A 15,214-nucleotide genomic window follows, 5' to 3' on the forward strand; every position below is an offset into this window, starting at 1 on the left:
AATATTAAATACATGTTTAGTGTATGAATATTAAATACATGTTTAGTGTATGAATATTAAATACATGTTTGTGTATAAATATTAAATACATTTTTAGTGTATTAATATTAAACATATGTTTAGTTTATTAAACTTAAATACATGTTTTTGTATTAATATTAAATACATGTTAAGTGTATGTATATTAAATACACGTTTAGTGTATGAATATTAAATACATGTTTAGTGTATAAATAATAACTAAATGATTAGTGTATAACTATTAAATACATGTTTAGTGTATAATGTTAAATACATGTTTAGTTTATGATTATTAAATACATGTTTAGTGTATTAATATTAAATACATGTTTTTGTATTAATATTAATTACATGTTTAGTGTATAAATATTAAATACATGTTTAGTGTATTAATATTAAATACATGTTTAGTGTATTAATATTAAATACATGTTTAGTGTATTAATATTAAATACATGTTTAGTGTATAAATGTTAAATACATGTTTAGTGTATAAATATTAAATATATGTTTAGTTTATTAAAATTAAATACATGTTTTTGTATTAATATTAATTACATGTTTAGTGTATAATTATTAAATACATGTTTAGTGTATTAATATTAAATAAATGTTTAGTGTATTAATATTAAATACATGTTTAGTGTATTAATATTGAATATATGTTTAGTTTATTAAAATTAAATATATGTTTTTGTATTAATATTAAATACATGTTTAGTGTATAAATATTAAATACATGTTCAGTGTATTAAATTTAAATACATGTTTTTGTATTAATATTAATTACATGTTTAGTGTATAAATATTAAATACATGTTTACTGTATAAATATTAAATACATGTTTCGTGTACGAATATTAAATACATGTTTAGTGTATAAATATTAAATACATGTTTAATGTATGAATATTAAATACATGTTTAGTGTATTAATATTAAATACATGTTTAGTGTATTAATATTAAATACATGTTTAGTGTATTAATGTTAAATACATGTTTAGTGTATAAATATTAAATATATGTTTAGTTTATTAAAATTAAATACATGTTTTTGTATTAATATTAATTACATGTTTAGTGTATAAATATTAAATACATGTTTAGTGTATTAATATTAAATACATGTTTAAGGTATAAATATTAATCATATGTTTAGTTTATTAAAATTAAATATATGTTTAGTTTATTAAAATTAAATACATGTTTTTGTATTAATATTAAATACATGTTTAGTGTATTATTATTAATTACATGTTTAGTGTATAAATATTAAATACATGTTTAGTGTATTAATATTAAATACATGTTTAGTGTATAAATATTAAATACATGTTTAGTGTATGAATATTAAATACATGTTAAGTGTATTAAATTTAAATACATGTTTTTGTATTAATATTAAAAACATGTTTAGTGTATGAATGTTAAATACATGTTTAGTGTATTAATATTAAATACATGTTTAGTGTATTAATATTAAATCTATGTTTGGTTTATTAAAATTAAATAAATGTTTTTGTATTAATATTAAATACATGTTTAGTGTATAAATATTAAATACAGGTTTAGTGTATTAAATTTAAATACATATTTAGTGTATAATGTTAAATACATGTTTAGTTTATGATTATTAAATACATGTTTAGTGTATAAATATTTAATACATGTTTACTGTATCAATATTAAATACATATTTAGTGTATAAATAATAACTACATGTTTAGTGTATGAATATTAAATACATGTTTAGTGTATTAATATTAAATATATGTCTAGTTTATTAAAATTAAATACATGTTTTTGTATTAATATTAAATATATGTTTAGTGTATAAATATTAAATACATGTTTAGTGTATGAATGTTAAATACATGTTTAGTGTATTAATATTAAATACATGTTTAGTGTATTAATATTAAATCTATGTTTAGTTTATTAAAATTAAATAAATGTTTTTGTATTAATATTAAATACATGTTTAGTGTATAAATATTAAATACAGGTTTAGTGTATTAATATTAAATACATGTTTAGTGTATAATGTTAAATACATGTTTAGTTTATGATTATTAAATACATGTTTAGTGTATAAATATTTAATACATGTTTACTGTATCAATATTAAATACATATTTAGTGTATAAATAATAACTACATGTTTAGTGTATGAATATTAAATACATGTTTAGTGTATTAATATTAAATATATGTCTAGTTTATTAAAATTAAATACATGTTTTTGTATTAATATTAAATATATGTTTAGTGTATAAATATTAAATACATGTTTAGTGTATTAATATTAAATATGTGTTTAGTTTATTAAAATTAAATAAATGTTTTTGTATTAATATTAAATACATGTTTAGTGTATAAATATTAAATACAGGTTTAGTGTATTAATATTAAATACATGTTTAGTGTATAATGTTAAATACATGTTTAGTTTATGATTATTAAATACATGTTTAGTGTATTAATATTAAATACATGTTTAGTGTATTAATATTAAATATATGTTTAGTTTATTAAAATTAAATACATGTTTTTGTATTAATATTAAATACATGTTTAGTGTATAAATATTAAATACATGTTTAGTGTATTAATATTAAATATATGTTTAGTTTATTAAAATTAAATACATGTTTTTGTATTAATATTAAATACATGTTTAGTGTATAAATATTAAATACATGTCTAGTGTATTAATATTAAATACATGTTTTTGTATTAATATTAATTACATGTTTAGTGTATGAATATTAAATACATGTTTAGTGTATAAATATTAAATACATGTTTAGTGTATGAATATTAAATACATGTTTAATGTATGAATATTAAATACATGTTTAGCGTATAAATATAAGTGTATGAGAAACCAAACTTATGTAAAAAAAATAAAAGAAACAAAAAAAAGGAAAAAGAGAGAGAGAGAGACGGAGAGGACCGGACTTATTAAGAGGGAACGTGCGCCCTCCTGTGGACTTCTGCCGCAACTGCACACATAAAGAAATTCATTATTTCCAAGTGTGCCTTATTTAGAGGATAATAAATACATGTTTACTGTATGAATATTAAATATATGATTAGTATATGACTACATATATGTTTGGTATATGATTATTAAATACATGTTCAGTGTATTAATATTAAATACATGTTTAGTGTATGAATATTAAATACATGTTTAGTGTATAAATATTAAATACATGTTTAGTGTATAAATATTAAATACATGTTTAGTGTATGAATATTAAATACATGTTTAGTGTATAAATATTAAATACATGTTTAGTGTATGAATATTAAATACATTTTTAATGTATGAATATTAAATACATGTTTCGTGTATAAATATGAAATACATGTTAAGTGTATAAATATTAAATACATGTTTAGTGTATAAATATTAAATACATGATTAGTGTATTAATATTAAATACATGATTAGTGTATAAATAGTAAATACATGTTTAGTGTATTAATATTAAATACATGTTTAGTGTATAAATATTAAATACATGTTTAGTGTATTAATATTAAATACATTTTTACTGTATAAATATTAAAAACATGTTTAGTGTATTAATATTAAATATATGTTTAGTTTATTAAACTTAAATACATGTTTTTGTATAAATATTAAATACATGTTTAGTGTATGAATATTAAATACATGTTTAGTGTATAAATATTAAATACATGTTTAGTGTATGAATATTAAATACATGTTTAATGTATGAATATTAAATACATGTTTAGTGTATAAATATTAAATACATGTTTCGTGTACGAATATTAAATACATGCTTAGTGTATAAATATTAAATACATGTTTAATGTATGAATATTAAATACATGTTTAGTGTATGAATATTAAATACATTTTAATGTATGAATATTAAATACATGTTTAGTGTATAAATATTAAATACATGTTTCGTGTATAAATATTAAATACATGTTAAGTGTATGAATATTAAATACATATTTAGTGTATAAATATTAAATACATGATTAGTGTATTAATATTAAATACATGATTAGTGTAATAATATTAAATATATGTTTAGTTTATTAAAATTAAATACATGTTTTTGTATTACTATTAAATACATGTTTAGTGTATAAATATTAAATACATGTTTAGTGTATTAATATTAAATACATGTTTAGTTTGTGAATATTAAATACATGTTTAGTGGATATATAATAAATACATATTTAGTGTATTAATATACAAATACATGTTTAGTGTATAAATATGAAATAAATGTTTAGTGTATTAATATTAAATACATGTTTAGTGTATAAATAATAACTACATGTTTAGTGTATGAATATTAAATACATGTTTAGTGTATAAATGTTAAATATATGTTTAGTTTATGAATATTAAATACATGTTTAGTGTATAAATATTAAATACATGTTTAGTGTATTAATATTAAATACATGTTTAGTGTATGAATATTAAATACATGTTTAGTGTATAAATATTAAATACATGTTTAGTGTATTAATATTAAATACATGATTAGTGTATTAATATTAAATACAAGATTAGTGTATGAATATTAAATACATGTTTAGTGTATGAATATTAAATACATGTTTAGTGTATTAATATTAAATACATGTTTAGTGTATAAATAATAACTATATATTAGGTTATGAATATTAAATAAATGTTTAGTGTTATAATATTTAATACATGTTTAGTGTATTAATATTAAATATGTGTTTAGTGTATAAATAATAACTACATGTTTAGTGTATGAATATTAAATACATGTTTAGTGTATGAATATTAAATACATGTTTAGTGTATTAATATTAAATATATGTTTAGTTTATTAAAATTAAATACATATTTTTGTATAAATGTTAAATACATGTTTAGTGTATAAATAATAACTACATGTTTAGTGTATGAATATTAAATTCATGTTTATTGTATGAATATTAAATACATGTAAAGTGTATGAACATTAAATACATATTTAGTGTATAAATATTAAATACATGATTAGTGTATTCATATTAAAAACATGATTAGTGTATGAATATTAAATACATGTTTAGTGTTATAATATTAAATATATGTTTAGTGTATTAATATTAAATATATGTTTAGTTTATTAAAATTAAATACATATTTTTGTATTAATATTAAATACATGTTTAATTTATAAATGTTCAATACATGTTTAGTGTATGAATATTAAATACATGTTTAGTGTATAAATATTTAATACATGTTTACTGTATTGATATTAAATACATGTTTAGTGTATAAATAATAACTACATGTTTAGTGTATGAATATTAAATTCATGTTTATTGTATGAATATTAAATACATGTAAAGTGTATGAACATTAAATACATATTTAGTGTATAAATATTAAATACATGATTAGTGTATTCATATTAAAAACATGATTAGTGTATGAATATTAAATACATGTTTAGTGTTATAATATTAAATATATGTTTAGTGTATTAATATTAAATATATGTTTAGTTTATTAAAATTAAATACATATTTTTGTATTAATATTAAATACATGTTTAATTTATAAATGTTCAATACATGTTTAGTGTATGAATATTAAATACATGTTTAGTGTATAAATATTTAATACATGTTTACTGTATTGATATTAAATACATGTTTAGTGTATAAATAATAACTACATTTTTAGTGTATGAATATTAAATACATGTTTATTGTATAAATATTAAATACATTTTTAGTGTATAAATATTAAATACATGATTAGTGTATTAATATTAAATACATGATTAGTATATTAATATTAAATACATGTTTAGTGTATGAATATTAAATACATGTTTAGTGTATAAATATTAAATACATGTTTAGTGTATTAATATTAAATATATGTTTAGTTTATTAAAATTAATTACATGTTTTTGTATTAATATTAAATACATGTTTATTGTATAAATATTAAATACATGTTTAGTGTATTAATATTAAATACATGTTTAGTGTATAAATATAAGTGTATGAGAAACCAAACTTATGTAAAAAAAAAATAAAAGAAACGAAAAAAAGGAAAAAGAGAGAGAGAGAGACGGAGAGGACCGGACTTATTAAGAGGGAACGTGCGCCCTCCTGTGGACTTCTGCCGCAACTGCTCACATAAAGAAATTCATTATTTCCAAGTGTGCCTTATTTAGAGGATAATAAATACATGTTTACTGTATGAATATTAAATATATGTTTAGTATATAATTACATATACGTTTAGTGTATGAATATTAAATACATGTTTAGTGTATAAATATTAAATACATGTTTAGTGTATAAATATTAAATACACTTTTACTGTATAAATATTAAATACATGTTTAGTGTATTAATATTAAATATATGTTTAGTTTACTAAAATTAAATACATGTTTTTGTATTAATATTAAATACATATTAAGTGTAAGAATAATAACTACATGTTTATTGAATGAATATTAAATACATGTTTTTGTATTAATATTTAATACATGTTTAGTCTATAAATATTAAATACATGTTTAGTGTATTAATATTAAATATATGTTTAGTTTATTAAAATTAAATACATGTTTTTGTATTAATATTAAATACATGTTTAGTGTATTAATATTAAATACATGTTTAGTGTATAAATATTTAATACATGTTTACTGTATTAATATTAAATACATGTTTAGTGTATAAATAATAACTACATTTTTAGTGTATGAATATTAAATACATGTTTAGTGTATAAATATTAAATACATGTTTAGTGTATTAATATTAAATACATGTTTAGTGTATAAATATTAAATACATGTTTAGTGTATAAATAATAACTACATGTTTAGTGTATGAATATTAAATACATGTTTAGTGTATTCATATTAAATACATGTTTAGTGTATTAATATTAAATATATGTTTAGTTTATTAAAATTAAATACATGTTTTTGTATTAATATTAAATACATGTTTAGTGTATAAATGTTAAATACATGTTTAGTGCATAAATAATAAGTACATGTTTAGTGTATGAATATTAAATACATGTTTAGTGTATTAATATTAAATACATGTTTAGTGTATTAATATTAAATACATGTTTAGTGTATGAATATTAAATACATGTTTAGTGTATTAATATTAAATATGTTTAGTTTATTAAAATTAAATACATGTTTTTGTATTAATAATACATACATGTTTAGTGTATTAATATTAAATATATGTTTAGTTTATTAAAATTAAATAAATGTTTTTGTATTAATATTAAATACATGTTTAGTGTATAAATAATATCTACATGTTTAGTGTATGAATATTAAATACATGTTTAGTGTATAAATATTAAATACATGTTTAGTGTATTAATATTAAATATATGTTTAGTTTACTAAAATTAAATACATGTTTTCGTATTAATATTAAATACATGTTTAGTGTATAAATATTAAATACATGTTTAGTGTATTAATATTAAATACATGTTTAGTGTATTAATATTAAATATATGTTTAGTTTATTAAAATTAAATACATATTTTTGTATTAATATTAAATACATGTTTAGTGTATGAATATTAAATACTTGTTTAGTGTATGAATATTAAATACGTGTTTAGTGTATTAATATTAAATACATGTTTAGTATACAAATATTTATTACATGTTTACTGTATTAATATTAAATACATGTTTAGTGTATAAATATTAAATATATGTTTAGTGTATTAATATTAAATACATGTTTCGTGTATGAATATTAAATTCATGTTTATTGTATAAATAATAAACACATTTAAAGTGTATGAATATTAAATACATATTTAGTGTATGAATATTAAATACATGTTTAGTGTATTAATATTAAATACATGTTTAGTGTATAAATAATAACTATATATTAGGTGTTTGAATATTAAATACATGTTTAGTGTTATAATATTTAATACATGTTTAGTGTATTAATATTGAATATATGTTTAGTGTATAAATAATAACTACATGTTTAGTGTATGAATATTAAATACATGTTTAGTGTATTAATATTAAATACATGTTTAGTGTATGAATAATAACTACATGTTTAGTGTATGAATATTAAATTCATGTTTATTGTATGAATATTAAATACATGTAAAGTGTATGAATATTAAATACATATTTAGTGTATAAATATTAAATACATGATTAGTGTATTAATATTAAATACATGATTAGCGTATGAATATTAAATACATGTTTAGTGTATGAATATTAAATACATGTTTAGTGTATGAATATTAAATACATGTTTAGTTTATTAAAATTAAATACATATTTTTGTATTAATATTAAATACATGTTTAATTTATAAATGTCCAATACATGTTTAGTGTATAAATATTAAATACATGTTTAGTGTATAAATAATAACTACATGTTTAGTGTATGAATATTAAATACATGTTTAGTGTATAAATATTTAATACATGTTTACTGTATTAATATTAAATACATGTTTAGTGTATAAATATTTAATACATGGTTACTGTATTAATATTAAATACATGTTTAGTGTATAAATAATAACTACATTTTTAGTGTATGAATATTAAATACATGTTTAGTGTATAAATAATAACTACATTTTTAGTGTATGAATATTAAATACATGTTTATTGTATAAATATTAAATACATGTTTAGTGTATGAATATTAAATACACGTTTAGTGTATACATATTAAATACATGTTAAGTGTATGAATATTAAATACATTTTTAGTGTATACATATTAAATACATGTTTAGTGTATGAATATTAAATACATGTTTAGTGTATAAATATTAAATACATGTTTAGTGTATTAATATTAAATATATGTTTAGTTTATTAAAATTAAATACATGTTTTTGTACTAATATTAAATACATGTTTAGTGTATAAATATTAAATACATGTTTAGTGTATTAATATTAAATACATGTTTAGTGTATAAATATAAGTGTATGAGAAACCAAACTTATGTAAAAAAAAAATAAAAGAAACGAAAAAAAGGAAAAAGAGAGAGAGAGAGACGGAGAGGACCGGACTTATTAAGAGGGAACGTGCGCCCTCCTATGGACTTCTGCCGCAACTGCACACATAAAGAAATTCATTATTTCCAAGTGTGCCTTATTTAGAGGATAATAAATACATGTTTACTGTATGAATATTAAATATATGTTTAGTATATAATTACATATACCTTTAGTGTATGAATATTAAATACATGTTTAGTGTATAAATATTAAATACATGTTTAGTGTATAAATATTAAATACACTTTTACTGTATAAATATTAAATACATGTTTAGTGTATAAATATTAAATACATGTTTAGTTTATTAAAATTAAATACATATTTTTGTATTAATATTAAATACATATTAAGTGTAAGAATAATAACTACATGTTTATTGAATGAATATTAAATACATGTTTTTGTATTAATATTTAATACATGTTTAGTGTATAAATATTAAATACATGTTTAGTGTATTAATATTAAATATATGTTTAGTTTATTAAAATTAAATACATGTTTTTGTATTAATATTAAATACATGTTTAGTGTATTAATATTAAATACATGTTTAGTGTATAAATATTTAATACATGTTTACTGTATTAATATTAAATACATGTTTAGTGTATAAATAATAACTACATTTTTAGTGTATGAATATTAAATACATGTTTAGTGTATAAATATTAAATACATGTTTAGTGTATTTATATTAAATACATGTTTAGTGTATAAATATTAAATACATGTTTAGTTAATAAATATTAAATACATGATTAGTGTATTAATATTAAATACATGTTTACTGTATTAATATTAAATACATGTTTAGTGTATAAATAATAACTAAATGTTTAGTCTAAGAATATTAAATACATGTTTAGTGTATTAATATTAAATACATGTTTAGTGTATTAATATTAAATATATGTTTAGTTTAATAAAATTAAATACATATTTTTGTATGAATATTAAATACATGTTTAGTGTATTAATATTAAATATGTGTTTAGTTTTTTTAAATTAAATACATGTTTTTGTATTAATATTAAATACATATTAAGTGTAAGAATAATAACTACAAGTTTATTGTATGAATATTAAATACATGTTTAGTGTATAAATATTTAATACATGTTTAGTGTATTAATATTAAATATATGTTTAGTTTATTAAAATTAAATACATGTTTTTGTATTAATATTAATTACATGTTTAGTGTATTAATATTAAATACATGTTTAGTGTATGAATGTTAAATACATGTTTAGTGTATTAATATTAAATATATGTTTAGTTTATTAAAATTAAATACATGTTTTTGTATTAATATTAAATACATGTTTAGTGTATAAATATTAAGTACATGTTTAGTGTATAAATGTTAAATACATGTTTAGTGTATTAATATTAAATATTTGTTTAGATTATTAAACTTAAATACATGTTTTTGTATTAATATTAAATACATGTTTAGTGTATGAATATTAAATACATGTTTAGTGTATTAATATTAAATACATGTTTAGTGTATAAATATTTAATACATGTTTACTGTATTAATATTAAATACATGTTTAGTGTATAAATAATAACTACATTTTTAGTGTATGAATATTAAATACATGTTTAGTGTATAAATATTAAATACATGTTTAGTGTATTAATATTAAATACATGTTTAGTGTATAAATATTAAATACATGTTTAGTTAATAAATATTAAATACATGATTAGTGTATTAATATTAAATACATGTTTACTGTATTAATATTAAATACATGTTTAGTGTATAAATAATAACTAAATGTTTAGTCTAAGAATATTAAATACATGTTTAGTGTATTAATATTAAATACATGTTTAGTGTATTAATATTAAATATATGTTTAGTTTAATAAAATTAAATACATATTTTTGTATTAATATTAAATACATGTTTAGTGTATTAATATTAAATATGTGTTTAGTTTTTTAAAATTAAATACATGTTTTTGTATTAATATTAAATACATATTAAGTGTAAGAATAATAACTACAAGTTTATTGTATGAATATTAAATACATGTTTAGTGTATAAATATTTAATACATGTTTAGTGTATTAATATTAAATATATGTTTAGTTTATTAAAATTAAATACATGTTTTTGTATTAATATTAATTACATGTTTAGTGTATTAATATTAAATACATGTTTAGTGTATAAATGTTAAATACATGTTTAGTGTATTAATATTAAATATATGTTTAATTTATTAAAATTAAATACATGTTTTTGTATTAATATTAAATACATGTTTAGTGTATAAATATTAAGTACATGTTTAGTGTATAAATGTTAAATACATGTTTAGTGTATTAATATTAAATATTTGTTTAGATTATTAAACTTAAATACATGTTTTTGTATTAATATTAAATACATGTTTAGTGTATGAATATTAAATACATGTTTAGTTTAAGAATATTAAATACATGTTTAGTGTATAAATATTAAATACATGTTTAGTGTATTAATATTAACTACATGTTTAGTGTATAAATATTAAATGCATGTTTAGTGTATTAATATTAAATACATGTTTAGTGTATAAATGTTTAATACATGTTTAGTCTATGAATATTAAATACATGTTTAGTTTACTAAAATTAAATACATGTTTAGTGTATAAATATTAAATACATGTTTAGTGTATTAATATTAAATACATGTTTAGTGTATTAATATTAAATATATGTTTAGTTTATTAAAATTAAATACATGTTTTTGTATTAATATTAAATACATGTTTAGTGTATTATTTATTAAATACATGTTTAGTGTATTAATATTAAATACAAGTTTAGTGTACAAATAATAACTACATGTTTAGTGTATGAATATTAAATACATGTTTAGTGTATTAATATTAAACACATGTTTAGTGTATTAATATTAAAAATATGTTTAGTTTGTTAAAATTAAATACATGTTTTTGTAATAATATTAAATACATGTTTAGTGTATAAATATTAAATACATGTTTAGTGTATTAATATTAAATACATGTTTAGTGTATTAATATTAAATACATGTTTAGTGTATTAATATTAAATATATGTTTAGTTTAATAAAATTAAATACATATTTTTGTATTAATATTAAATACATGTTTAGTGTATTAATATTAAATATGTGTTTAGTTTTTTTAAATTAAATACATGTTTTTGTATTAATATTAAATACATATTAAGTGTAAGAATAATAACTACAAGTTTATTGTATGAATATTAAATACATGTTTAGTGTATAAATATTTAATACATGTTTAGTGTATTAATATTAAATATATGTTTAGTTTATTAAAATTAAATACATGTTTTTGTATTAATATTAATTACATGTTTAGTGTATTAATATTAGATACATGTTTAGTGTATAAATGTTAAATACATGTTTAGTGTATTAATATTAAATATATGTTTAGTTTATTAAAATTAAATACATGTTTTTGTATTAATATTAAATACATGTTTAGTGTATAAATATTAAGTACATGTTTAGTGTATAAATGTTAAATACATGTTTAGTGTATTAATATTAAATATTTGTTTAGATTATTAAACTTAAATACATGTTTTTGTATTAATATTAAATACATGTTTAGTGTATGAATATTAAATACATGTTTAGTGTATAAATATTAAATACATGTTTAGTGTATTAATATTAACTACATGTTTAGTGTATAAATGTTAAATACATGTTTAGTGTATGAATATTAAATACATGTTTAGTTTAAGAATATTAAATACATGTTTAGTGGATGAATATTAAATACATGTTTAGTGTATAAATATTAAATGCATGTTTAGTGTATTAATATTAAATACATGTTTAGTGTATAAATGTTTAATACATGTTTACTGTATTAATATTAAATACATGTTTAGTGTATGGATAATAACTAAATGTTTAGTCTATGAATATTAAATACATGTTTAGTTTACTAAAATTAAATACATGTTTAGTGTATAAATATTAAATACATGTTTAGTGTATTAATATTAAATACATGTTTAGTGTATTAATATTAAATATATGTTTAGTGTATTAATATTAAACACATGTTTAGTGTATTAATATTAAAAATATGTTTAGTTTGTTAAAATTAAATACATGTTTTTGTAATAATATTAAATACATGTTTAGTGTATAAATATTAAATACATGTTTAGTGTATTAATATTAAATACATGTTTAGTGTATTAATATTAAATACATGTTTAGTGTATAAATATAAGTGTATGAGAAACCAAACTTATGTAAAAAAAAATAAAAGAAACAAAAAAAAAGGAAAAAGAGAGAGAGAGAGACGGAGAGGACCGGACTTATTAAGAGGGAACGTGCACCCTCCTGTGGACTTCTGCCGCAACTGCACACATAAAGAAATTCATTATTTCCAAGTGTGCCTTATTTAGAGGATAATAAATACATGTTTACTGTATGAATATTAAATTTATGATTAGTATATAATTACACATACGTTTAGTATATGATTATTAAATACATGTTCAGTGTATTAATGTTAAATACATGTTTAGTGTATGAATATTAAATACATGTTTAGTGTATAAATATTAAATACATGTTTAGTGTATAAATATTAAATACATGTTTAGTGTATTAATATTAAATCAATGTTTAGTGTATAAATATTAAATACATTTTAGTGTATTAATATTAAATATATGTTTAGTTTATTGAACTTAAATACATGTTTTTGTATAAATATTAAATACACGTTTAGTGTATGAATATTAAATACATGTTTAGTGTATTAATATTAAATCCATGTTTAGTGTATAGATATTAAATACATGTTTAATGTATTAATATTAAATACATGTTTAGTGTATGAATATTAAATACATGCTTAGTGTATTAATATTAAATATATGTTTAGTTTATTAAAATTAAATACATGTTTTTGTATTAATATTAAATACATGTGTAGTGTATTAATATTAAATATATGTTTAGTGTATAAATTATAACTACATGTTTAGTGTATGAATATTAAATACACGTCTAGTGTATAAATATTAAATACACGTTTAGTTAATTATTATTAAATACACGTTTAGTGTATTAATATTAAATCAATGTTTAGTGTATAAATATTAAATACATTTTAGTGTATTAATATTAAATATATGTTTAGTTTATTGAACTTAAATACATGTTTTTGTATGAATATTAAATACACGTTTAGTGTATGAATATTAAATACATGTTTAGTGTATTAATATTAAATCCATGTTTAGTGTATAGATATTAAATACATGTTTAGTTTATGAATATTAAATACATATTTAGTGTATGAATATTAAATACATGTTTAGTGTATAAATAATAAATACATGTTTAGTGTATGAATATTAAATACATGTTTCATGTATGAATATTAAATTCATGTTTAGTGTATAAATATTAAATACATGTTAAGTGTATGAATATTAAATACATTTTTAGTGTATAAATATTAAATACATGTTTAGTGTATGAATATTAAATACATATTTAGTGTATAAATATTAAATACATGTTTAGTGTATAAATAATAAATACATGTTTAGTGTATGAATATTAAATACATGTTTCATGTATGAATATTAAATACATGTTTAGTGTATGAATATTAAATACATATTTAGTGTATGAATATTAAATACATGATTAGTGTATTAATATTAAATACATGTTTCATGTATGAATATTAAATACATGTTAAGTGTATGAATATTAAATACATATTTAGTGTATGAATATTAAATACATGATTAGTGTATTAATATTAAATACATGTTTAGTGTATGAATATTAAATACATTGTTGTATATCCTAGCTTCTATGCTAGCGTCCTTTATTTGTTTTATTCTACTAGCTCCAGCATTTTGTTATATAGCTCTTTTTTGTTATTTAAATAAATTGTGTATATCTTATCTTTGCTGTGTTCACTTGACGCATCCTCGAGGGAATCGAACCCGGTACCACGATGCCGAACCGGCGTAACAGCTACCAAGGAATGTACAACAATTCTTCTCAACTAAAGAGGAGAAAT

Source organism: Nerophis ophidion, unplaced genomic scaffold (genome assembly GCF_033978795.1).
Source record: "Nerophis ophidion isolate RoL-2023_Sa unplaced genomic scaffold, RoL_Noph_v1.0 HiC_scaffold_97, whole genome shotgun sequence".
Taxonomy (NCBI): domain Eukaryota; kingdom Metazoa; phylum Chordata; class Actinopteri; order Syngnathiformes; family Syngnathidae; genus Nerophis; species Nerophis ophidion.